The 23329-nt window shown below is 43.2% G+C and overlaps 1 long non-coding RNA gene across 2 annotated transcripts in view; it reads right to left on the reverse strand.

Moving 5' to 3' along the window:
* Positions 1-5987: 5987 nt before the first annotated feature.
* LOC112661826 (uncharacterized) overlaps positions 5988-23329 on the reverse strand; it is a 44387-nt gene continuing 27045 nt past the window's right edge. For both annotated transcript variants that reach the window (XR_003138025.3, XR_003138029.3), the window contains exons 2-3: positions 10024-11122; positions 5988-6400 (exon numbers count right to left, since the gene is read on the reverse strand). This is a non-coding gene — a long non-coding RNA (uncharacterized LOC112661826). The remainder of the gene's footprint in view (positions 6401-10023; positions 11123-23329) is intronic.

The raw sequence follows: 23329 nt of genomic DNA on the forward strand, positions 1-23329 counted from the left end.
CAACACTGTAAGAGGGCAGCTTTCTCATTGCTCGATGAAGGTGAGGAGTCATGTAGAAAAAACATACACCCTTCTTCAGAACCAAGACTAAACATCCAAAGTGGTCTCAACAGTGCTAGTTTGGGTGCAGTTGCAAATACTCATCCTGGGGGCACTTGGGTGGCTCAGTGGTTGAGCATCTGCCTTTGGCTCAGTTCCTGGGATTGAGTCCTGCATCAGGCTCCCTGCAGGGAGACTGCTTCTCCCTCTGCATATGTCTCTGCCTCTCTCTCTGTGTGTCTCTCATGAATAAATAAATAAAATATTTTAAAAATCCAAATACCCATCCTGATGGGTACAAGAGGCACCAGGGCTGTGAGCCTCCTTGTTAGAGGAAAGGGTGGTGAAGTGACAGGTCCACAGAAGAGAAAGCAAGAGGGTAAAAGTTGCTTCCCTGAAATATCTTACTTGTTCTAAGTGTCAGATGATTGGGGAAAGAAGGGGCTAAGATCTGAGTAGGAAGGGAGAAGGTTTGAGATCACTAGGTCTTTCAAGGCATGAGCTTTGAGCCAAATCACAGCTCCATTTGAAGGTAGACCAGCTCTTTCCCTTAAATTCACATCCGCCTAAAGCCCAAGGCTGCAAAATGTCTGAAAAAGGTTCTGGATATCCCTACTGCTAATACTTATGACCTGTTTTCAGAGCACACTCTTAGACACTGCATATGTGATTGTGAAATCATACTAACCTTTGGGAAGACCACTGTCCACCAAGGATTAGACCCACATGCTTTGATCTAAGAATACCAATTCTGGAAATTTATCCTATGAAGTAATTCAAAAATAGGGAAAATGCTGTTTTAAGGAGGAAAACATAATTTTAGCAGTGGCGATTAATACTGTGAAAGACCAAAAATAATATAAATGTCCTAGAGAAGGGTTAGATGAATCATGGTTTATTAATTTGGTGGGATATTAAATATATCACTAACATGATAGACATAGGGCCCCAATAGACTACAAATGTCAGAAATCCTCCATATCAACTATTTCTCTTAGAGGTGAGGGGTCTGACTTCCAGAGAACAGAAATGACTTCTCGGAGATTGCACACAAGTCCAGAACCAATCAAGGAATAGCCTCAGGGTTGCCTTGCAGTCTAGCTGCCTTTCTCCTTTTCCAGAATCTTACAAAGGGAGACTTATGCCTCACTTGGAAAATGAGTTTGAGTTTTGGAAAAACACAGGCAGGACATTAAGTGCCACAAAATCAGGGACGTTCCATGCCTTTGAGCAACACACTGAGAATATCAATGCATTCCCATGGCTGTCCAGTCTGGAGAATTCCATGAGAAGGCCTTGGTATGGAGCTTCCAAGTCTTTTTTTTTTTAACCTCTTAGCTTTCTGAAGGCATAATTAATAATTGAAATTATATATTTAAAATAAACAGTATTTTTGTTAAAGTGTGTAATGCTTTGATTTGGTATCTATATATATTGTGAAATAATCACAAGTTAACTAACCTATCCATTATCTCACATCAGTACCTCTGTGTGCATGTGCATGCACTTGTGTGAATGCCAAGATCTCCTCTCTTAGCAAATTTCAAGTGTACAGTACAGCTTTATTAACTACAGTCACCATGCTATATAGCTCCCAGGTCTCTCTGACACTCTCTGATGTCTTTTCACAAAGAGCAGAGGTGGCGGGGGAGGTTCTGACCCAGAGCCCCCAGCAGGTGACAGTCTCTGTCTAGAATTTAATCACTTTGTTTTTGTTTTCATTTTTACAGCTGCATTCTAATTATGGCTATCACACTGGTTTCCTATTTCTGGTAACATTTATAAGATTTCTTTAAAAATAAAAAGATGCTTGTTTTAAAGGGAGACACTGAATGGAAGAGTGTAAGGGGGATTATGGGTGTGGCAGGAGCTGGACAGTGGGGTTAGAGTGGAGGAAACATGGGAAGCACTGCCCTGAGGCACTTTGCAGCAGGAATATTTGTCAGTGTTGCAAGGAATGATTAGGAGAGAAAAAGGAACTCAAAATTGCATGCACACATTGATAACAATTATGTTAAACAGAGTTTTTCACTGGGGGCACTTGGGGGCTCAGTTGGTTAAATGTCCAACTCTTGGTTTCTGCTCAGGTCATGATCTCAGGATCTTGGGATTGAGACCCATGGTTGGTCAGGCTCTTCACTTAAAGATGAGTCTGCTGGAGATTCTCTTTCCCTTTTGGTCTCCCTCTGCCCCTCTCCCTGGCATACATTCTCTCTCTCTCTCTCTCTCTCTCTCTCTCTCTCTCTCTCCCCCTAAAATAAGTAAGTAAGTAAGTAAATAAATAAATAAATAATTATTTTTCAGAAAAAAATTTTAATTAAAAACATAGAAAAAAAAAAAAAGAACTGTGCACCTGGGTGGTGGTGAAAGAAAAAAAGCACAGTGAAAAGCTAAATTTGAGGCAAGGAAAGGTTTTTGTTTTATTTCATGTTTATTTTTATTTTTAGGAATAGAGGCTTAAGGGGGATCCCTGGGTGGCTCAGTGGTTTAGTGTCTGTCTTTGGCCCAGGGCATGACCCTGGAGTCCCAGGATCGAGTCCCGGGATCGAGTTCCACATCAGGCTCTCTGGATGGAGCCTGCTTCTCCCTCTGCCTGTGTCTCTGCCTCTCTCTCTCTCTCAAATAAATAAATAAATAAATAAAATCTTAAAAAATAGAGGCTTAGGGATACCTGGTGGCTCAGTTGGTTGAGCATCTGACTCTTGATTTCAGCTCAAGTCTTTTTTTTTGTTTTTAAGATTTTATCTATTTATTCATGAGACACACACACATACACACAGAGGCAGAGACACAGGCAGAGGGAGAAGCAGGCTCCATGCAGGGAGCCTGATGTGGGACTCGATCTCGGGTCTCCAGGATCACACCTCGAGCTAAAGGCAGCACTAAACCGCTGAGCCATCAGGGCTGCTCTTAGCTCAGGTCTTGATCTTAACTCTAGGCTGTGAGATTGAGCCCTATGTCCCACACTGGGCATGGAGCTTGCTTGGGATTCTCTCTCTCCCTCTGCTCCTATCTTCCTATAAAAAAAAATGGAGTCCTGGACATGTTTGTAGGCTTGTGGAAAGATTTGCTAGAGAGATGGACATTTAATTCATGCATTCATTTATTCCACAGTATGTATTAAGCACCTCCTTTTGCCAGGAACCATACTAGGCATGAGAGATACAGCAGTGAAAACAACAACAACAACAACAACAACAACAATAACAGAAAAAGCCCCTGCATTCAAGGATTTGCATCCTAATGGGAAAAGGTGGCAACAAATAAATAAATATATGTCCAGTGATGGAAAATGTCACAAGAAAACATAAGGCAAAAAATGGACATAGAGAGTAATGGGGAGGAGTGGGATGTTATTTTTTAATAAGTGTTCAAAGAAAGCTTTGCTGATGAGGGATATTTTAATAAGTCCCACATGAAGTGAGAGGGGAACTGTAAGAGATCTAGAAGAAGTGTGTTCTCAGGGGAGGAAGTAGCAGTAGCAAGTGCAAAGGCCCTGAGGTAGGTGTGTGTTTGAGAAACAGCAAAGTGTGGTTGGGGTGAAATGAGTGGAAGTAGAGCAGAAGGAGAAGACTCAGAGATCACATAGGGCTGGGTAGGACAGTGTAAGGACTTAGGCTTTTACGATGGGTGAAATAGGATTCACCAGAGGCCTTGGAACAAAGAAGTGTTGATATCTGACTTGCATTGTATGTGCACAACCTTTCATATCGAACTGAGAAAAGACTGGAGGTTAGGGCAAGAGTGATGGGGGAGGAAGCTATTGCAATAGTCCAGGATAGCGATCTCAGTGGCTCATCCAGGGGGTGGTAGTTGCTGAATATACAAATAAACAATAACATAAATGGTAATTACTGGAGTAATTAATGGTATGACAGGAAGCTACAGAAGGCAGAAGGGAGGGACACCTGGGGGGCTAAGCGGTTAAGCATCTGCCTTCGGGTCAGGGTGTGACCCCAGAGTCCCGGGATCGAGTCCCACATCGGGCTGCAGGGAACCTGCTTCTCCATCTCCCTATGTCTCTCATGAATAAATACATAAGATCTTTAAAAAAAAAAAAGAAGTCAGAAGGGAATGAGATCAGGAGGGCTGGGATGAAGGAAGTGAGGAATGAGCTTGGAAAGGGAGGGAGAATAGTTCTTCCCCTGGGGAAGAAGGAGATGCAGACCCTTGAGGAGCAGAGACATATGGGGGAGGAGCTAAGGCAAAGTGAAGAAAGACAGGTGCAGGACTTTGGGTATTCCCAGGAAACAGGACCCAAGGCTTCCTGCAAAAATAGCAGAAAAGGAGAGCTGTCCCTTCTCTATCGTGAGCTTCTTGAGGTGAAGTCCTTCCCTTCTAAGTTCATCTCTGACTACTGAAGCCCCAGTAATAGGAATGGGCCTGGCATACTGTGTGCAACCAGCCAATGTTTGAGTGAAGGAGTGGATGAAGTGGACGGAAGGGTGGATGGAAGGAAGGATAGGTGGATAGAAGGATGGAAGGAGAACATGCTAGAACTTGAGTTAGAACTCCTACTTCAAAGTTACTTTAAAGTAAAGGAGTGGATGAAATAGTAAAAAAGTTTTGAATAGTGATCTGGGAAATAATAGATTTGAATCAGATTTGAGTGGATGAAACCAATTTATAGGTCAAAGTTTCCTTGGAGGATCAGAATTAGAGCAGAAGGAGTTGGTATTCTGAAGGGATGCTTTAATCAAGCTGTCTAGCCTGACAAATGCGGTTCTTTATCCAGTGTGGGGCTGGGGACATCTCATTGTTCTTGGAGTTAAGGAATCTGGGTTCAAGTGAAGCAGCTGTTGTCTTTAAGTAGGGGGACAGAGAAAAGAAAGAACTCAGTCTGACAGAACTCAGTCCCCTGGGGGAATATGAGCTGGAGAGATAGGTTATCAAGCAGAACTGCACCCTAGCCTTGTACCCAGTTTTCAAAATAAATTGGGTCCTATGAGCTATAGGCTTTATCTACCCTACATCCAAACTTATTTCCTCTGTTTCTCACTCTTCCAAGGTGCCCCTAGGAAATCAAGCTAATTTTATAGGCTAATTCATACTAGAGTGTTAGTGGTTATTGGGAAAATCAGTCATTCCACTATCCTCCACCAATTAATAGGCATTGAAACTAGGATTCATAGAGGAAAAATGACTTGATCAACCTGGAAGAGATAATAGGCTCATGGAGAACTGTTTAGAGATAATGCTTGTATAGAAAAATGACTTGATCAACCTGGAAGAGATAATAGGCTCATGGAGAACTGTTTAGAAATAATGCTTGTATTGAGTCTGGAAGATACAGTAGGTGTTAGTGAATGAAGGATAAGAGAATCCCGGGCAGTGGAATAGCATGAATGAAGGCATGGAAACAGAGGGCTCTTCAAGCAGTTCTAGATGCATGGGGCAGGGAGGAGGCCTGGAGAAAGATGAGGTTGGAGAGATGAGAAGTGCTAAGTCACCTATGATGTGTCCTGAGGTGAGGAATTTGGATTTGATCTTGTAAGCAGTGGGAAGCTCCTGATGAATTTGGAGCCAATCATAGTAGAGGCAGTGAAATATAGTGGTTAAGAGCATAGACTCCTGAGCCAGACCATGTGAGTTTAAATCTGGACACTCATTGGCTGTGTGACCTTGGGCAAGTTACTTTACCTCCCTGGGCCTCTGTTCCCCATCTATAAATGTGTACCTTCCTCATAAAGGTTGTTGTAAAGATAGTAGGTGTTATATAAATGCTGAGGACCATACCTAGCATATACTAAGTACAGTGTGCTTCTATGCCAATAGTCTTCTCGTCCTCCTTCTTATCATCATCATCTTAGGTTTTTGAAAGATTCTTCTACTAGCTCATATTTTGGGGTAGACAGGAGCAGGCCCAGATTGCAAATAGGAAGACCAGTTGCTATAATTCAGGTAGGATAGAGTAGACTTTGCCTGAAGGACAAATCCAGCCTGCCACCTGCTTTTGTAAATAAAATTTTATTGGAAGATGGCAATGCCCACTTTTTTACATACTGGCTACTCTTAACTTTCACACTATAGTAACAGAATTGAATGTTGCAACAGAGATGATCTGGTCCTCAAAGCTGAAAATGTACAGCTTTTGGCCCTTGACAGAAAAAGATTCCTGACCCCTCATGCCAGCAGGCAGTTCAGCTTTGGGGCAGGGCACATGCTTTTGCGCTCCTCCACCCATTTTTGGAAGGGACTGCTCACCTTTTATAGGTTCAAGAGACACCTGGCTCTGTATTTCTCAGCAGAGTCTTCACGAACAGATGGGTGAGATATTTAAATTCTCTCCACTCAGTTTCCTCTCTGATTAGTTTGTATGGCTTTATTGTTCTTTTGCAAATTAATTCTTGCATCTTCAAATCTGTAAAGGAAAAAAATATTGAGAGCAGCCCATGACCTTTCTGGCAGTTTTCAATTTCTTCCCTCTTCATTTTTAGCTTTCATTACCCCCAGGATAGCATCTAATTATTTCTTGAATAATCACGTCTCCTGGGCTCTGAGGAAATTTGAGAAGTTTGCTCCCTATTATGTCTTCCAAATTAGTTTCTCTTCAATTTTGGTGCACTTTCTTTTGTCTTTTCATCTTGGTTCAGCCAAAAATAGTTTCTCAAATTGAGTGCTAAATTCTTCGGGATTTCGTTCACTTCAATTAACTTTCCTCAGGACTCTCTTTGGTTTTATAAATGAGGTCTTTGCTCATCAGGATCTTGGTCCTAGGCCACTGCCTTTTCATGCCAACCTTGCTTCTTGTCTTCATCCTTTGTGAATGATGGGGAATGAGAGGGGTATAGGGAAGGATGGGGGAAAGTATACAAAGAGGCAAATAATCTAGTGTGTCTGGACTCTGTTATTTACAAGCTGAGGGATGTTGGGCAAGTCGACCTTAGTTTTCTTCTCGGTAAAATTGGCGGAGATGCCTACTGCATTGAAGAGCATGTTGATGAGAGATATCAGTATTTTAATGATGGATTCTGGAGAGTAGGCCTGGGCCGTGGGGAATAACATTCCTTTCTTGCTGTGTCTGGGCCTTTAGGAGAGTTACCCATTGTCAAGACCACTCTGAAATTCTCACAATCCAATGACCAAGCTCTTAGCACCAGCTTCACTTAGAGGAGAAATTAAGTAGGGAATTGATGAAACTTTATTAAAATCATCATAATATTGTCTGTTTAGTGAAACACTTTTCAGTGTATAGATTAAGTGCATACCTGTTATGTTATTTCACAGCCTCCTGGAACCCTGTGGGGTAACCCTGCACCTAGGCATCGACCTGTTTTACAGTCAAGGAAACTGTATCCCAGAGAAATCAAGTGACTTGCCCAAGGTCACACAGCTAACCAGGAGCAGAGTCACTTACAACACTGAATCTTACCTTTTTACTTTTTTTTTAACCTTTTTTTTTTTTCTTTTTTTTTACCTTTTTTCTTGACACAGGTTCTCTCCTTCCTTTGGTAGTTTTTTTTTAGCATCCAAGTGGAGAGCATTGACTTTATAAGGATCCTCTTGATAAGCACATAGTCCAATGTTCCAAAGAGCACAAAAACCAGGAGTGGCCCAACCTGAACTAGGGCACATAAACCCCACTGAACCTGAGGACCCAATCCAGCCTTGAGCTGCTGGAGGCCAGGAGCTGTGTCATGCTCATCTGGGCACCTCCAGCTTCCACCACATGCCAGGCTCTCTCCAGGGCTCAGAGAACACTCAATGAGCTCCACATGTGACATTAAGAATATTGGGTGTGAGTCTTCGTTCTTCCACTTTCTAGCTGCATGGCCTTGGACAACTCCCCAAACCCATGGGAGCCTCAGTCTCCTCATCTTGTAAATGGGAGTAATGCATCTTATAGCTTAGTGGCAGAGTTCAAAGAAGAGAATATGAGGACACACATGCTCATGAGCACCTCTTCTCCCCTCTCCCTCTGTTCTCTCTCTTTCTCCTTGCCCCCTTCTGGCCCACCATTAAACCTTACTTCCTAATCATTCTTTTTGGATCCATTCATCAGGACTTTTCATGAGATTAAGTTTTAAAAAACTAAGAAGATGAGTGGCTGAGGACGGGGACAGGAACCCGTGAAGGGAGAGAAAAGAGAGTAGAAGATAAGATTTCCTCCACAAATTGATGTTTGAGCTCTCTTCCCTATCCCTCTTTCAAATAGAGACCTGGGCACCTGGGTGGCTCAGTTGATTAAGCATATGCCTTCGCCTCAGGTCATGATCTCAGGGTTATGGGATCTTAGCCCCATGTTGGGCTCCTTGCTCAGCAGGGAGTTGGCTTCTCCCTCTGCCTCTGCCTGCTGCTCCCCCTGCTTGTGCTCTCTGGCTTTCTTTCTGTCAAATAAATAAATAAAAGTCTTTAAAAAAAATAGAGGACAATTTATAAACTACAACTAGAAAGGACAAATATGTAGAAAACTATTTCTTGGTAGAGCTTTTAAAAATGGTTTTTCTAGGGGCACCTGGGGGGCTCAGTCAGTTAAGTGTTTACTTTTAGTTCAGTTCATGATCCCAGGGATCCCTGGGTGGCGCAGCGGTTCAGTTCATGATCCCAGGGTCCTGGGATTGAGCCCCATGTCAGGCTCCCTACTCAGCAGGGAGCCTGCTTCTCCCTCTACTCACCCCCCACCTCACTTGGTCATGTTCTCTCTCTCTTTCTCAAATAAACTAAATCTTTAAAAATAAAAATGGTTTTTCTAAGGGAAGTGTCTAGAATTAGAACTGATAACCCAAAGGAACTTGCAAGGCCAGGAAGCCTCTATAGCATTGAGGCTCAGGAAGACAGGCTGGGCTAGAAGACCTAAGTTCAAATTCTGGCTCTGCTTTGTCCTGGCTTCATGACTCTGGATTAATTGCTTTGCTTCTCTGTGCCTCAGTTTCCCCATTTATAAAGTGGGAATGATGGCTCCTAGGCATAGGGCAGTGTAAGGATCAATGAGATAATGTGTGTCAAACTTGTAGGCAGTGCTGGGCACAGAGTCATAAGCACTATTTATAACAAAATCAGAATAAAAATATAAATATAGCAAAACATTTAAGTTTTGGTTATTTATAATATGGAAATTTAATAATGAAGTACATGCTATGTAACAAGAAGTTGTATTCACTTCTTCCACCTAATCCCAAGGCCTCTAAATGGACCCTGACAGGTAAGGACAGACGACACAGAAGGTTGTTGTATGGCTGTTTTTACTTTCTGAGAGAGCATCAGCACTTTCCCAGGGCCACCCTGTCCTCAAGGTGATCACTTTTCATGGATGCCTGATATTCCACTGAACCTCTGCCCAAAGGCTCAGTCATTTTGCTGGTGTCAGTGACTCCAGCCTTATTCAAACTTTGTGGCACCTGCAGGGCACCCCTCCTGCAGTCTCAAGTCCCTTTCTTGACCTACAAATTGGTGATCGAAGAATCAAGGTGGGAGGAAGACTTCTTGGGTGAGGGGAGAGAGCAGCAGCCTTGGGTTATCACAGAACTCTAAAGACCATTGAGGTTCCCAGGAGCCAGGCCCAGGCTGGGAGATGCTGGGGTGTAGCCAGGAGAGGCATCTGCTCTGCTTGGCTACTGTGGTGGCAGCTAGCAGCACTGGGTGGCAGGCTTGTCCTGCTTTTAAGGACACTAGTGTCCCTACGTTCCACAGCAAGTGTAGATGAGCACTGCTCCTCCTCTGCTCATGCCCTTCTCTGACCCCCAAGCCCTCCCCACCTCTGTGCTCACCTGGGGTGCTCACACCTTATCAACTCCTAAAAAATGACTTGGAATTGTAACAGCCCTCATCATGGAGCAGGCATGGTGCTCACTCTGCATTTCCCATGTTTGATCTCATGTCATCTTTGCCACTAGCCCCAGGTCCCCATGGTGTACCCACTTCACAGGAGAGCAGACTGAGGCCCAGAAAAGTCAGGGCACTTGCCCACCCAGGGTGGGGAAAACCTAGATCTGGTTCCAGAACTTACACCCATGTCTGTCAGAATTTCCCAACTGGGTCATTTACCTTGTTCACTGGTTCACTGTGAGCTCCAAGCCTTGAGGCTTAAGTCCACTGCCAAAGGATAATGGTTTGTGTTTCTTGAATGCATTCAAAGGGACTGCAATTTGATGTCATCATGTACTTGCTCGAATGCTCCTTTCTACAAGTCCATGTGAGGCAGGAGTCACATCCGATTTACCTTTGGGTCTGCATCTGATTCACATCTGATTCTCCTTTAGGGGCCACACAAGGTGCTCTGTAAATGGTCCTAGGAGCTGACACTTGAGTCCTGAGCCTGCAGGTGCTTTTAGGAAGGAAATTCTCAAAAGGGAGTCACAGCACTTCCTGGAGGCAAGTGGATGCTCTTTTCCTAGAGGGCAATTCTACATCAGGGGTCAGAGACTGTGATGGGACCACTTGTGGGACCAGCCTTGCAGGGCTGGGGTCATGGACGCATCTCACAGATGAGGAAACTGAGGGAGGTGTGTGCATGTCCAAGGAGGTGCAGGAGAGAATGGGCAGCCTTGGCCAGGCTGCTGATGTGGGTCTTGTTACTGTTCCCCATGGCTTCCTAGCTTTGCATCTGATACAAATTTCAAGCCCTGGTCAAGTCATTCTGACCCATTTTATCTTGGTTTTGTCCCCTCTGCTTCCCAGGAAGATGCCCATGTCTGTCATCCTGGCAGACCTCGCCCTGTTTCTCCTTGGTTCTAATTTATGTAATCTTCATCAGGATACCTTGGCACCTCTTTCCAGACTCCAGCAAATGCTGTTGCTCCACAGAGCTCCTGACCCCAACACTTGGCTTGAAGTGCAGAACTCCCAACCACTCTATCCTACCTGCCTTTTGGGAAGAGTGTTGGGCCCTGAGCTAATATTCCTAATAGTCAAAATGTCCATGATTTCCCTCTGTATGCCTGTTGCTCGAGGATGGTTCTGAGCAGTGAGCATCCTTCTCCCCTGAGATTTCTAGCACTTGTTCTGCTGGTCTGTGGCCCCCAGCTCTGGCCTCTGCGGACATTTCATATCTTCACACCCCATCTTCATGTTTGGCATTTTCAGCATAGGCAGATTTGCTGCAAGCATTTTCACCGCAGAAATAATTGGCCCTAAGTCAATTTTGCTGTAAGGATAAAATAGTGAAAAGTAAAAGAGAGACATCAGAAAGGATAATGAATGAAATGAAACATGAAAGAAATTAATACAATTATTTATTTCTTCCTTTGTTAAGAGAGGTATCAGTTTTCCAGATACTAGGATGCATATTTCTAACTGATACACTATTGCTTTCTAGTATGCAATCTGGCTTTGTACTCTTACTTTCAACTCCCCAGCAAGTTTTACCCCTGTATTTTCTTTTTTTTTAATTTTATTTATTCATTCATGAGAGACACACAGAGAGAAGCAAAGACACAGGCAGAGGGAGAAGCAGGCTCCATGCAGGGAGCCTGATGTGGGACTCGATCTCGGGACTCCAGGATCACGCCCTGGGCCGAAGGCAGGCGCTAAACCGCTGAGCCACCCAGGGATCCCCTACCCCTGTATTTTCTATGTATGGTTGTTATCATCTACTATCTTAAGTATCCCATTTACTCATTACCATATAAAGACTAGCTAGGATTTATGTAATATCAAAATGGAAACTTTGTCAGTAGAGAAATGAAACCAAACTGTTACCCCCTTATTTTATCTTTTATGGCAAAATTGCCTTATGGCCAGTTAGTTATGTGGCAAAATTGCCTGCAGGAGAAATGTCTGCAGCAAAGATGTGTCCAGTGAAACTACCTAGAACCACCCCAATCTCTTGTGTCAACCTTGCCCAAACTCAACCCGGCCAGAGCAAGACTGTGTCAGCAGCCCAGCTCCATAAATCATGTGTGGGGTTTGGAAAGGTCTGGGGCCGGCCCACTATAACCAGCCCCTGCTTCCAGTCTCTACGAGCCCCTTCCCCACTCTGGGGGACTAGGATTTTGCTCCAGGTCTACTCTGAGTCTGCCTAGGGCCCTATCTTAGTCCTCATTCTCCCTCTAGGGGCACCCCCAGATACCATGCAACAATCACCCCATGCTGCGTAAGCCCTGGGTTCTAACCTCCCACGTGCACTCCATCAGCATGAGCCTGGGCCTTCCTGGGAGCCCACTCACCTGCATCAAGCTCAACCCGAGGTGCCAGTGGGTAACCTCCCATCCTCAGGCCCAGAGTCACACAGATTTAGGTTCCTGGCCAGGTCCCCCTACCACTGTGTGACCTTAAATGAGAAATCTCCCCTCTTAGCTGAGTCATTTCATGTAAAAAAGAAGTCCAGTAGCAATAATCCTGTTATATCACTTTCCTATACTCTTCTCTCCCCTTGAAAATAATTACATAATTTAAAATATATGCTTAAAATTGTGTTTTTTTTAAAAAAAAAAAGGAAAATTGACACATGCACATTAACACAAAATTTTGCTTCTAATTTCAGGAAATTCATAATTTCCCTAAAGCCGACAGACAGACCTCATGTAGGAACCTGGGGGCTTTTCCCAAGGCAAAGATGTTTAGGATAAATTGTTAAGCAAGAGATGTAGATGGTGTGTATGATGTGCAATCTTTGGTGTAAAAAAAAGGGGGGGGTAATAAATAAACATACTTGCTTTGTTATACTTGCTTAAAGAAAACCTGGAAGCATACATAAGAAAATAATGTAAGAGTTTACTTGGATTGGGATTAGAGAAGGAAAAAGTAGAACAAGTGAGGGACAGAGAGCTAGACATTTCACTGCATACCTTTTCTGCTGTTTAATTTGGGAACCATTTAAATTTATTACCTATTGGAGTGCCTGGGAGGCTCAGTCAGTTAAGCATCTAACTCTTGATCTCAGCTCAGGTCAAGATCTCAGGGTCGTGAGTTCAAGCCCCACATTGGGTGGAGCCTACTTAAAAATAAATAATAAAAATACAAATTTAAATATTTACCTATTTAAAAGTTATATTACAACAAAAGCAGGGAAGTAAGTAAACAACTCCTGCTTTAAAAGAAAAGAAAAAGAAAAAGAGGGCCAGCAATCTATTTTGCAGGATAAGTGAGAGGATAAATGTGGAACCATCCAGCTAGAACACATGGTCTACTCCCTCAGCGGTAGCATGCATCCATTCATTCATTCATTCATTCATGCATGCATTTGTTCATTCATTCATATTTATTGAGTGTCTCCTATGAGCCTAGCACTAGAAATACAAGGACAGGTAAAAGCCAAACCTGGTCCTTGCCTTTGTGGTCCTTACTGTCTAGTGAGAGAGGTACCAGTAGCTAGACACACAATAAGTATACATTGTGAAGGTAATGGCTAGTGGTATACAAAAAATCATAGGGTATGGGAGAGGGGTAGGGAGTGTCTGGAGAGGTGACGTTTGAGCAGAGACCTGAGTCGTGTGAGGAACCAGCTCTCTGGGGAGGAGGAAATTGCCACTGAAGACCTTGACACAGGACTGTGCCTGGAAACAGCGCAGAGGCCTGTGCCTTAGACAGAACAAAGGGGACAGTGGGGAAGATGGGGTCAGTGCAGTTGGAGGGGCTGGACCGAGAAGGAATGCTCACTCTCCAGGTACCATGGGGGCCAGTGTAGGGCAGAGAATAGGTTGTAACATGATGTGATTGACAGTTTCCAAGGCTGGCACTGAGGACCAGCCTTGGAGTGTCACTGGCCTTGCTGGAGTGAGGGACAGCTCTACCCAGCTACAAAGATCTTGTGAAGACTTAGGCCTTCATCAGGTGTGTGCCTAGAAGGGGAAATCGCCAGGTGGTAAGAGGATGCCAAGCTCCCAGGGATCCCGGATCTGGGACTGTCCTGGGAGGCCCAGTCTGCCATTGGCCCCAAAGCTCCCCTGGTCCAGGTTTCCACAAAAGCCAGCCAGACTGTGCAGGGTCCCCAGAGCAAGGAAGAAGGCTAAAGGCCCCAGTGCCCAGTTGACAACAGGCAGGCTGTTGACTCCAGATGAGAGATCCTAACATAACTTGGTTTCACAGGGGAGGCTGGTGAGAGGGAAGGGGGTGAGGAGGAAGAGAGTGTCAGTGCAACTGCTTTACATGAACAAAATTTCAAATTCTATGCACCACTCACCCTTGGGGAAAACTATGTCAGAACCCTTCTGGACCCATCAGGATTAGCCGCCCACAAGTTTTAGGAGTTGGAAACCAAGTAGCTTTAGAAAAAAAAAAAAAGAAAGAAAGAAAGAAAACTGCCCTAGTTCTGTAATTGGCTCCCAAGGCTCTGCTCAATGATTATTAAAATACTGACACAAAATCTCTGAGATAAATTGCTCCGGGCCCTATATTTATCATTTGCGTCGATAAGACAAGCAGAGGCCTTTCCATGGAGTGTCAGCTACAGTACATTTCAAGGTCAGATAATTAACTTTATTAAGGGAGAGTCAGATTTGCAAGGGGAATAGGGACTGAGACTCAGGTGTCCCTCGGTTAACAGAAACTTGCTGAACAGACTCCCCAGACTAGGGGTGTCATGGGTCTGATTTACATACCTTCTGTGAACAGTGGTTCTGAAGGTGAGGTCGTGGGTCCTCAGAGTGCATGGAGAAGCTGTAGGAGATCCATGAACTTCCTGAAACTGCAGATAAACCTGTTTTGGGGGCTGCTGTGCATTTTTCTAGGTCAATGGTTCTCCTAGTGTGATGCTACTCACTACTTGCCAGGTGAGCAGGAGCCTTCCCTGGAACATGTGAGCAATGCAGATTCTCAGGTCCACCCCAGGCCCACTGAATCACACCTGTAGGGACTGGAGCCCAGTCTGTGTTTTCATGAGCCCTTTAGGGAATTCTAATGCACACTCCAGTTTGACATTCATGAAAGCTGTGCTCTGTAGTAGAACACAACAGCCAAGTCAGGCCTCAGGAGTCACACTGACCTCTGTTCAAATCCCAGTTTTGCCATTTAGTAGCTGTGTCAGCTTGGGCTTAAGCTTCTATTCCCCCATCTGTAAAGTGGTTAATAACCTTGGGATAGTGGGGGGAATTTTAATGCAGCAATGATGACAGGTTCACAGTCTTTATCAAATAAGGGTCAAAATGACAATTATAATAATAATGTAGACATTATATATAATAATAATAGAGACATTATATAATAATGCCTTTGAGGAGGGACAGCTCTATAGGATGAATGCCTGAGGGGATAGAGGTAATGTCACCAGGTATTGCTGTCATAGCCACAGTAACAGCAGTGAGAGGGATGAGGGGGTAGGTGAAAGGGTCATCAGAAGTCAAGTGGACAGGGCTTACAAGCCAGTTGATTCACTCAGCAAATACTTACTGAGCACCTGCAGTGTGCCCAGCCCTGTGCTGGATCCCAGGGGTGCAGATGGCTGAGTCCCTGCCCTCCTGGAGCTCATATGCTTATAGGAAGTCAGTGAGGAAGCAAAGGATCTCAGAGTGTGGTCAATGCCATGAAGGAGTGGAACAGGCAGAGAGTGACATGGCTAGGTAGGGTGGTCAGAGCAGGTGATACTGAGCAGAGACCTGAATGATGAGCAGGAGCCGGCCAGGAGAAGCTTCCAGAGAACAAGCATGCAGGCAGAGAGAAGAGCCAGCACAAAGGCCTGGAGATAGGGATGAGTGTGGCGTGTGGGAGGAACTGAGAATGCACCTGAGAGTACCCAGGGCACCATGTTTCTCACCTCTCTGAGAATCCACTCCTTCAGGAAGGAGTGAGGAGAGGAGTCAGTGGTAGAAGGAGACAGTGAATATAACCAAGTCTAGCACATATAGCAGGCCCTGGGAAAATGTTCACCATTGACCTGAAATGGTCAGCTTAATATCCCCTGTGGTATCACATGAAAATTCTAGACATATATCAAAACCAATATCAGTTTGAGCATTGGAAATAAAAGTTCTTGGGCACCTGGGTGGGTCAGTGGTTGAACATCAGCCTTTGGCTCAGGTGGTGATCCTGGGGTCCTGGGATTGAGTTCCACATCAGGCAGGGAGCCTGATTCTCCCTCTGTCTCTCTTTCTGCGTGTCTCTCATAATTGAATAAATAAAATGCTCTAAGAAAAGAAATAAAAGTTCTGGTGGCTTTAGACCAACATCAGGTGTCAAGATAGGAGGGAGTTTCCTTCAAACAACAGATATGGATCAAGCCTATGGATTGAGGGAAGATGAGCTTGGGGGCACAGAGAAATATAAAGGTCCCCATCCCTGGAATAGGTACAAGCTCTGCTGTCTACCAGTGTAGTGGTTCACTCTCTTGTGAAGGGAGGTGATGCCCAGCAATAGTTGATTGAGCAAAATAATTCTGCATCAAGCCCCCAGAATGTGCCAGGTGATGGGATCTGGAGCTGACCTGTGAGAAAAGTGGGGACTGTCCGTAGATGGAACAGCCAGGGGAGTGGGGGATATGGGTGCAGACTACGGGGAAGCTGTAGACTGGAAGAAGATTGGTGAGATTCCCTTCAATGAGCCTCCTCGATGAAATGGGAATAATCTTGCTATCTGTGGGGTCATTGTGAGAATTACATGATATGGTGTTATTCAGTTCTGAGCACAAGGCCTGGAACAAACCAGAGTTCACTAAATGATAGCCATTATTACTAATACTGATATTAGTATCGTAATCATCGTCATTAATACCAGCAGGGGAAGTTGTGTCTTAGGGTTGCCCGAAGGGACTCATTGAGCTCTGATGTGTTTGTGGCTAGATGTAGGACCTTAAGAGTGTAGCTCACTATCAGCCAGGCCTTGACAGAGCTGGAAGCCCTAGAGGAGAAAGTAGCAAGTTTCTAGAGAACTCCAGGATGGTGGCTGCAGGGAGCAGAAAGGAGTTTGATTCTGGTCACCTCCTCCTAGAAACCCTCCCAGATTGTTTCGGGTGCTCCCAGAGCCCCTTGTGCTGACATTTGGAGAGCACAGATCCTGCTGTAGTGTAGTAATCTGTCCCTCCATCAGACCAAGAGGTCTTCCATGTTAAGGGTGAGGAGATCCATTTTTGTACTTTCAGGATCAAGCAGTTACCTGGAGAGTTGTTGTTGCTTGAATGAAAAAAAAAAGTAAAACAAATAAAGAATGAACGCCTGAGTGAATGGGAGTAAAGGGGCTGGCTGGTTGAAGGAGTAAATTTGGGGTGGGGGTGGTGAGAACAGAAACATCCCTGTCCTCGCCTGGAAGGATCTTGGCTTGTGGCGGCGGCACCTCTTTCCTTGGACACAAGGGAGCGCCATAACTACAAAGCCTGGCTGAGGAGGCTAAAGGAATCCCACTGAACACTTCCCGGTAAAACTGAACTGATGCTTAAATCAGAAGGCATCTGGTCCTTCTAGAGTGCAGAGCAGCCTCCCTCAGACCTGAGTCGTGGGCTGCCAACAGTGACGGCTTACACTAGAGGTAGTGAGCTCTGCATTGCTGCAAGTGTGCAAGCAGAAGTTGGCCTCAAGCCTAGGTCTCTAGAATCAGCCCCAGGTCTTTACCCATGTAGTCAGAGGCTCATCAACACCTGCGTGGGAGGAGAAAAGAAAGCCTTTGGCTCTTCTTAGAAAGTTCTCTTCCCACCCCCCAGCCCTGCCTCACCATAAAGAAAAGTTCTCTTCCATCCTCCTTTCCACGAGGGAGCACCTTCCTAAGATAATAACAGGAAAAAGTTTCCCAAAAAGCAACTCTGTTTCTTTCTTTAAAAAAAAAATTTCATTTCAAATTTACAGAAAGTTGCAGCAGTAGGACCCAGAGCTTTTCTCCCCTGAACCTTTTGAAAGTAAGCTGCTAAAAGGATACCCTATCAGCCCCCAAGTACTTTGTGCATATTTCTTACAAACAAGGATATTCTCTACCTCACCACAAGTACCCACATTGGGTATCAGTGCTTTATAAGCATCTAATCTTCAGAATGCATTCAAGTTTCCCAATTATTCCTATGATGTCCTGATAGCAGAGGATCCAGTCCTGGATCATGTCTCCTTCATCTCTAGTCTCTTCCATTCTAGAACAGCTCCTCAGTCTTCCTGAGGCTTGCATGACCTCTATTCTTTCAAAGATTACAGGCTGGATATGTTATAGTGTCCCTCAACTTCACTTGGGCTGCTATTTCTCATTATTGATCCAGGATGCACATTTTAGGAATAACACAGAAGGGATGTATCCTTCTCATGGCATCCTATCAGCTAGCACACAATTTCTATTTGTCCCATCACTGGTCAGGTTAGCTTTAATCACTTGATGAAGACAGTGTCTCCCGGATTTCCCTGCAGTAAAGATCCTTTGTTCTCCTTTGTCACTAAGAAGTGTTTTGTGGAGGAGAAAGTACTTTGGAATTAGGTGAATATTCCATTTCCCGTCAAACTTTCAGGCACTGGTTTTAGCATTTATTCATGATTCTCATCTGAATCAAGTATTACAAAGACAGTTGCCAAATGGCGATTTTCTGATTCCATCATTCTAAATTCATCAGTTGGCAATCCAACCATAATGAAAAGCTTTCTCCTCTTCCATTTATTTGCTCATTTATGCAGAGACTCAGTATAGACTCAGGGATTCCCATTTTATTTAATGGGTTATAATGCATTACTGTGATTATTTATTTTGATCCTCAAATTGTCCCAGATTGGGCCAGTGGGAGCTCCTATGAGCTGGCTCCTGTGTCTTTTTGGGATGCCCCCAGCATTCTTTGAACACTTCTGGCACAAGATATTGTAGGCCCATCTTGTTTTATGAGTTTATTGTCCTGCAGAGGGGCATTTTGCAAACTCTGTTGCCCTAATTCCACAGCTGTGAGAAAACTCACCATGCAAGAGTTAGGGAACTAGAATCTGTAGTCAAGGTGGTCTGGGTTCAGATCCACTTATTAGCAGTGTTTCCATGGGGAAGTCACTCAACACTTGTAAGCCTTTCCTTGTCAAATCATTATAGTTCTACTGCCTGACAGTGGAAGATATGAGGGAAATCTCTCCTAAGGGGTGGGCGGGGGGCTGCCCATCTCAACCCAGTTGAGCTTACCTGTGGTATGACTTTCCCTATCAAAGTTGTACTTCATTCCTTCCAACAGAACTTGAAACTTTAATCCATCTTCCAACACCTTATCAGGGGGGAAAGGTGGATGTTTGTCAGAGTGAGACACGCATTTGGGGTTTTATGAGGGGGGAGCCCTCATATCTTACAGATGCACTGCAAAGTGAGCATGTTCCCTGAAAGCCCAGCTGCAGATAAAATGTTTGGCATGCAATAAGTACTCAGTAAGTGATAATCACTGCTATGCTTCTGCTCTTCAGATTGTCAAGTAAGTTTAGGAAATGCTGCATTCCAGAGCACTCTCAGAGATTCATCATGCAGGTCAGAATAATACAGATTCTGGTGATGCGACATATTTTGCTTCTAGAAGGAGGGAACTGAGCTTCCTTTATCTCTGACCTCTCCACAGGGCCGTCAATCAGCTCAGGGCTTATCACATACTAGATTTATAGTAAATATTAAATGGATCAGCATTTGTCCTCCAATCTGGATCTCCCTGCCCACTAACCATTCCCCTCCTCATTTCCCCATCTTTATGCCATGGACCTGTCTCCCAGTTCCCCCCACTCAGATTCCTCCTATCTGTCTCCTCTACCTTTTGCCTTTCTGTCCTAGCCTCTGTGGTCTGTCAAACACATCATGCATCTCTGCCTCTGCAGTGACCCAAGCCTCCATCACTCCTTGCCTCCCTGGGTCTCTGTCTCCAGCCTGCAACACCACCCCATACACATTCCACACATTGCATTCTGAACCCTATAGTGAATCTGTTGCCCTGCCCAAGTGCATGCCAGCTCTCAGCTGGGCATTTGAGGCTCACAGCCTTCCAGCCTGGTAAGATAGTCTTGGCCCCAGGTAGAACCCAGGAATTTACATTTTCACCAGCTTGCCCCAGGGTACCTTGCTTCGCTGCAGGGTATTAATATAGCCACCACCCCAGTTTTCTTTAGATTAGTATTTGCAGAGTAGATCCTTTATCTTTTCCCTTTAACCCGATTTGTATCTTGATATTCAAAGTGGTCTATTGCAGACAGCATATAATTGTGTTTTGCTTTTTTATCCAGTCTGACATCTGTCTTTCAACTGGGGTGTTTTTGCTATTTAAATATCATGTGATTATTGATATGATTAGGTTTAAATATGCCATTATGCTATTTGCTTTGTGCTTGTCCTGTTTATTCTTTATTCATTTGTCCCCTTGCCCTGGATCAATCAAGAATCTTTTATGATTCTATTTTATCTTCCTTTTTGGCCCATTATATATGCAATTTTGTAGCAGTTGTTTTAGGGTTTATGGACTACATCTTTAACTTACCACAGTCTGCATTCAGGTGTGCCATGTCTCATGAGAACCTGTGACAGAATACTTCATTTTCCCTCTCAACTTTTGTCCTATTGCTGTCTACTTCTACTTATGTTATATCTCCCTGCCAATAAATTACTATTTTTGCTTTAAGTAAATTATCTCTTAAGAAGGTTTGTAAAAATACTTCTTTTTCTTTTAGCAGGGGAGTGGCAGAGGGAGGGAGAGAGAGAGAGCCCCAACATGGAGAGCCCCATGTTGGGGCTCTCTCTCTCTCAACCATGAGATCATGACTTGAGCCAAAATCAAAAGTTGGATGCTTAACTGAGTGAGCCATCCAAATGCCCCTTAAAAAAAAATCTTATTAAACCATTTGTTTCTCATTTCTAACATTCCTCATTCCATTGTTTTGAGCCATATTTTCCATCTGATTATAATTTCCCTCTGCCTCAAGGAGGTCCTTTAACTTTAATGAAAGTGCTTGTGATGAAGTCTTTCAGCTTTTGTATATCTAGAAAAGTCATACAACTTGTGTTATTTAAGAAATAACAACTTCATTGAGATATAATTTACATGTAAAGTTACTCTTTTAAAAGGAGCAGTGGAATCATCAACACTAATTTTAGAACACTTTTTAATCACCCCAAGAAGAAACCCTATTCCTATTTGCACACATTTTGTCTTCATTTTCCTCCTCTCCTAGCCCTATTTATTTATTTTCTATTTATTTATTTATTTATTTATTTATTTATTTATTTATTTATTTTCTATTATTTCTATTTCTATATATTTGCCTATTCTGGACATTTTATATAATTAGAAATATATAATATATGGCATTTTGTGTCTGACTTCTTTTGCTTAGCGTGTTTTAAAAAATAATAAAATTCGATTTGCCAACATACAGTATAATACCCAGTGCTCATCACATCAGTGCCCTCCTTAATGCCTATCACCCAGTTACTCCATCCCCCGCACCCACCTACCCTTCTGCAACCAGAGTTTGTTTCTCAGAGTTAGGAGTCTCTCATGGTTTGTCTTCCTCTCTATTTTTTGCCATACTTACCATGTTTTTGAGGTTCATCCATGTTATAGCATGTATCTGTAGTTCACCCCTTTTTATGGCCAAATAACGTTCCATCATATGGATATTCCACATTATGTTTATCTGTTCATCAGCTGATGAAGATCTGGGTTGTTTTCATTTTTAGCTAATATAAATAATTCTGCTCTGGGGTTCCTGGGTGGCTCAGTTGGTTGAGCATCAACTCTTAGTTTTGGCTCAGGTCATGATCTCAGGTTCACTGGATCACCCTGTGATGGGCTCAATACAGTGCAGAGTCTGTTTGAGATTCTCTCTCCCTCTCCTTCTGCCCCTCACAACTTATAAATTGCTCACTTTCTAAAATAAATAAATCTTTTAAAATAAATAAATAAATAAATAAATAAATAAATAAATAAATAAATAATTCTGCTATGAACATTGATATACAAGATTTTGTGTGGAAATTTGTTTCCATCCTCTTATGTATATACTTAGGAGTATAATTGCTAGGCCATATGGTAATTATATTTACCCTTTTGAGGAACTGCCATACTACTGTTTTCCACAGTAGCTGCATTATTTTACAATCTCACTAGCAATATATTAAGAGTTTCAATTTCTCCCTTGTTTTTTTTCCTTCATTTTGAAAGATGTTTTCACTATATATCTAGTATAATACAGGTTGACGTTTTTGTCAGCACTTCAAAAATATTGTTCCACTTCCTTCTAGCTTTCATTGTTTCCCATGAAAAGTCTGCAGTAAAAAATGAAAAGTTGTTCTTTCCTTTGTTTGTCTATACTTAGTGTGTGCTTTCTGTCTGGCTGCTTATAAGATTCTCTCTTTTAACTAGTGCTAAGCAGTTTGATTGTGGTGTAATTGTCTAATGTTTCCTGTGTTTGAGGTTGGTGGAGCATCCTGGATCTGTGGAGTAAAATGTTTGGCTATTATTTTTTAGGACATTTTTTTGTTCCCCTCTACCCCAAACAAGATTCTTTTTTCCTCTTCTCTGGAGCCTCTAATTATATGAATATGGGGCCCCTATTTCATAGCTCATGAATGGTTTGTTCATTTTCTTCTTCTGTTTTTTTTATTCCCCCTAGGTTTCAATTTGGACAGTTTCTATTGCTATTTATAAAGTTTACTAATATTTTCTTCTCCTAAAGCTAATTTGCTGTTAATTCCATCCATATTCAGACATTTTACTTTTAATCTCTGTTTGATTTGGGACTTTTTATATCTTCTATATCTCCCCTTTGCATGCCTCTCCTTGCTTTCAGTTTCTTGTACATATATTTTTGAAAGAGCTATTTTAATGTCATTCTACTTATTTTATTTCTGTATCACTTCTGGCTATGTTTTAATTGAATGAGTTTCCTTCTCATTATGGGTCAGTCTTTCCTGCTTCTTTGCACGCCTGGTAATTTTTTAAAAATTTTATCGTGGATTTCATGTTGGGTGATGGATTTCTTCAATTTTCTTTAAATAGGTTTGAATTTTGTTCTGAGATTCAGTTAAATTACTAGGAAACAGACTGATACTTTTGAGGCTTGCTTTTAAATTTTGTTATGCAGGAACAGAATATCCTTGAGTCTAGGCCTAAATTGGCCCCACTATCAAGGAAATGGCCTTCTGAGAGTTGTACTTGATGCCTTATGTATTAAAAGGTCTTCCAACTCTGGTTGGTGTGAATATGAACCATTACAGACCCGGTGTGCATTTGGAAATTGAGAATTATTCTTTCCCCTCCTTTTCAGTGGCTCCTTCCCAAGCCTTGGGTGGTTTACTCACATGGGTTTGCTGATCAGTACTTGGCTTAAGATTTGAGGGGAACTTTCTAAAGCTTTCCAGGGCTCGCTTTCTCAGCATTCCACTCTCTGTACTCTGCCTTGCAAATTCTAGTCTCTTTGAGCTCTATAAACTCTCAATTCTCCCTACTCTTCTTAAAAAGACTACGAGTCTCTCTGTGGGTTCCTTTTTCTCTGTTCTGTGGCTTGGAAAC

This window comes from Canis lupus, chromosome 20, assembly GCF_003254725.2.
Source record: "Canis lupus dingo isolate Sandy chromosome 20, ASM325472v2, whole genome shotgun sequence".
Taxonomy (NCBI): Eukaryota; Metazoa; Chordata; class Mammalia; order Carnivora; family Canidae; genus Canis; species Canis lupus.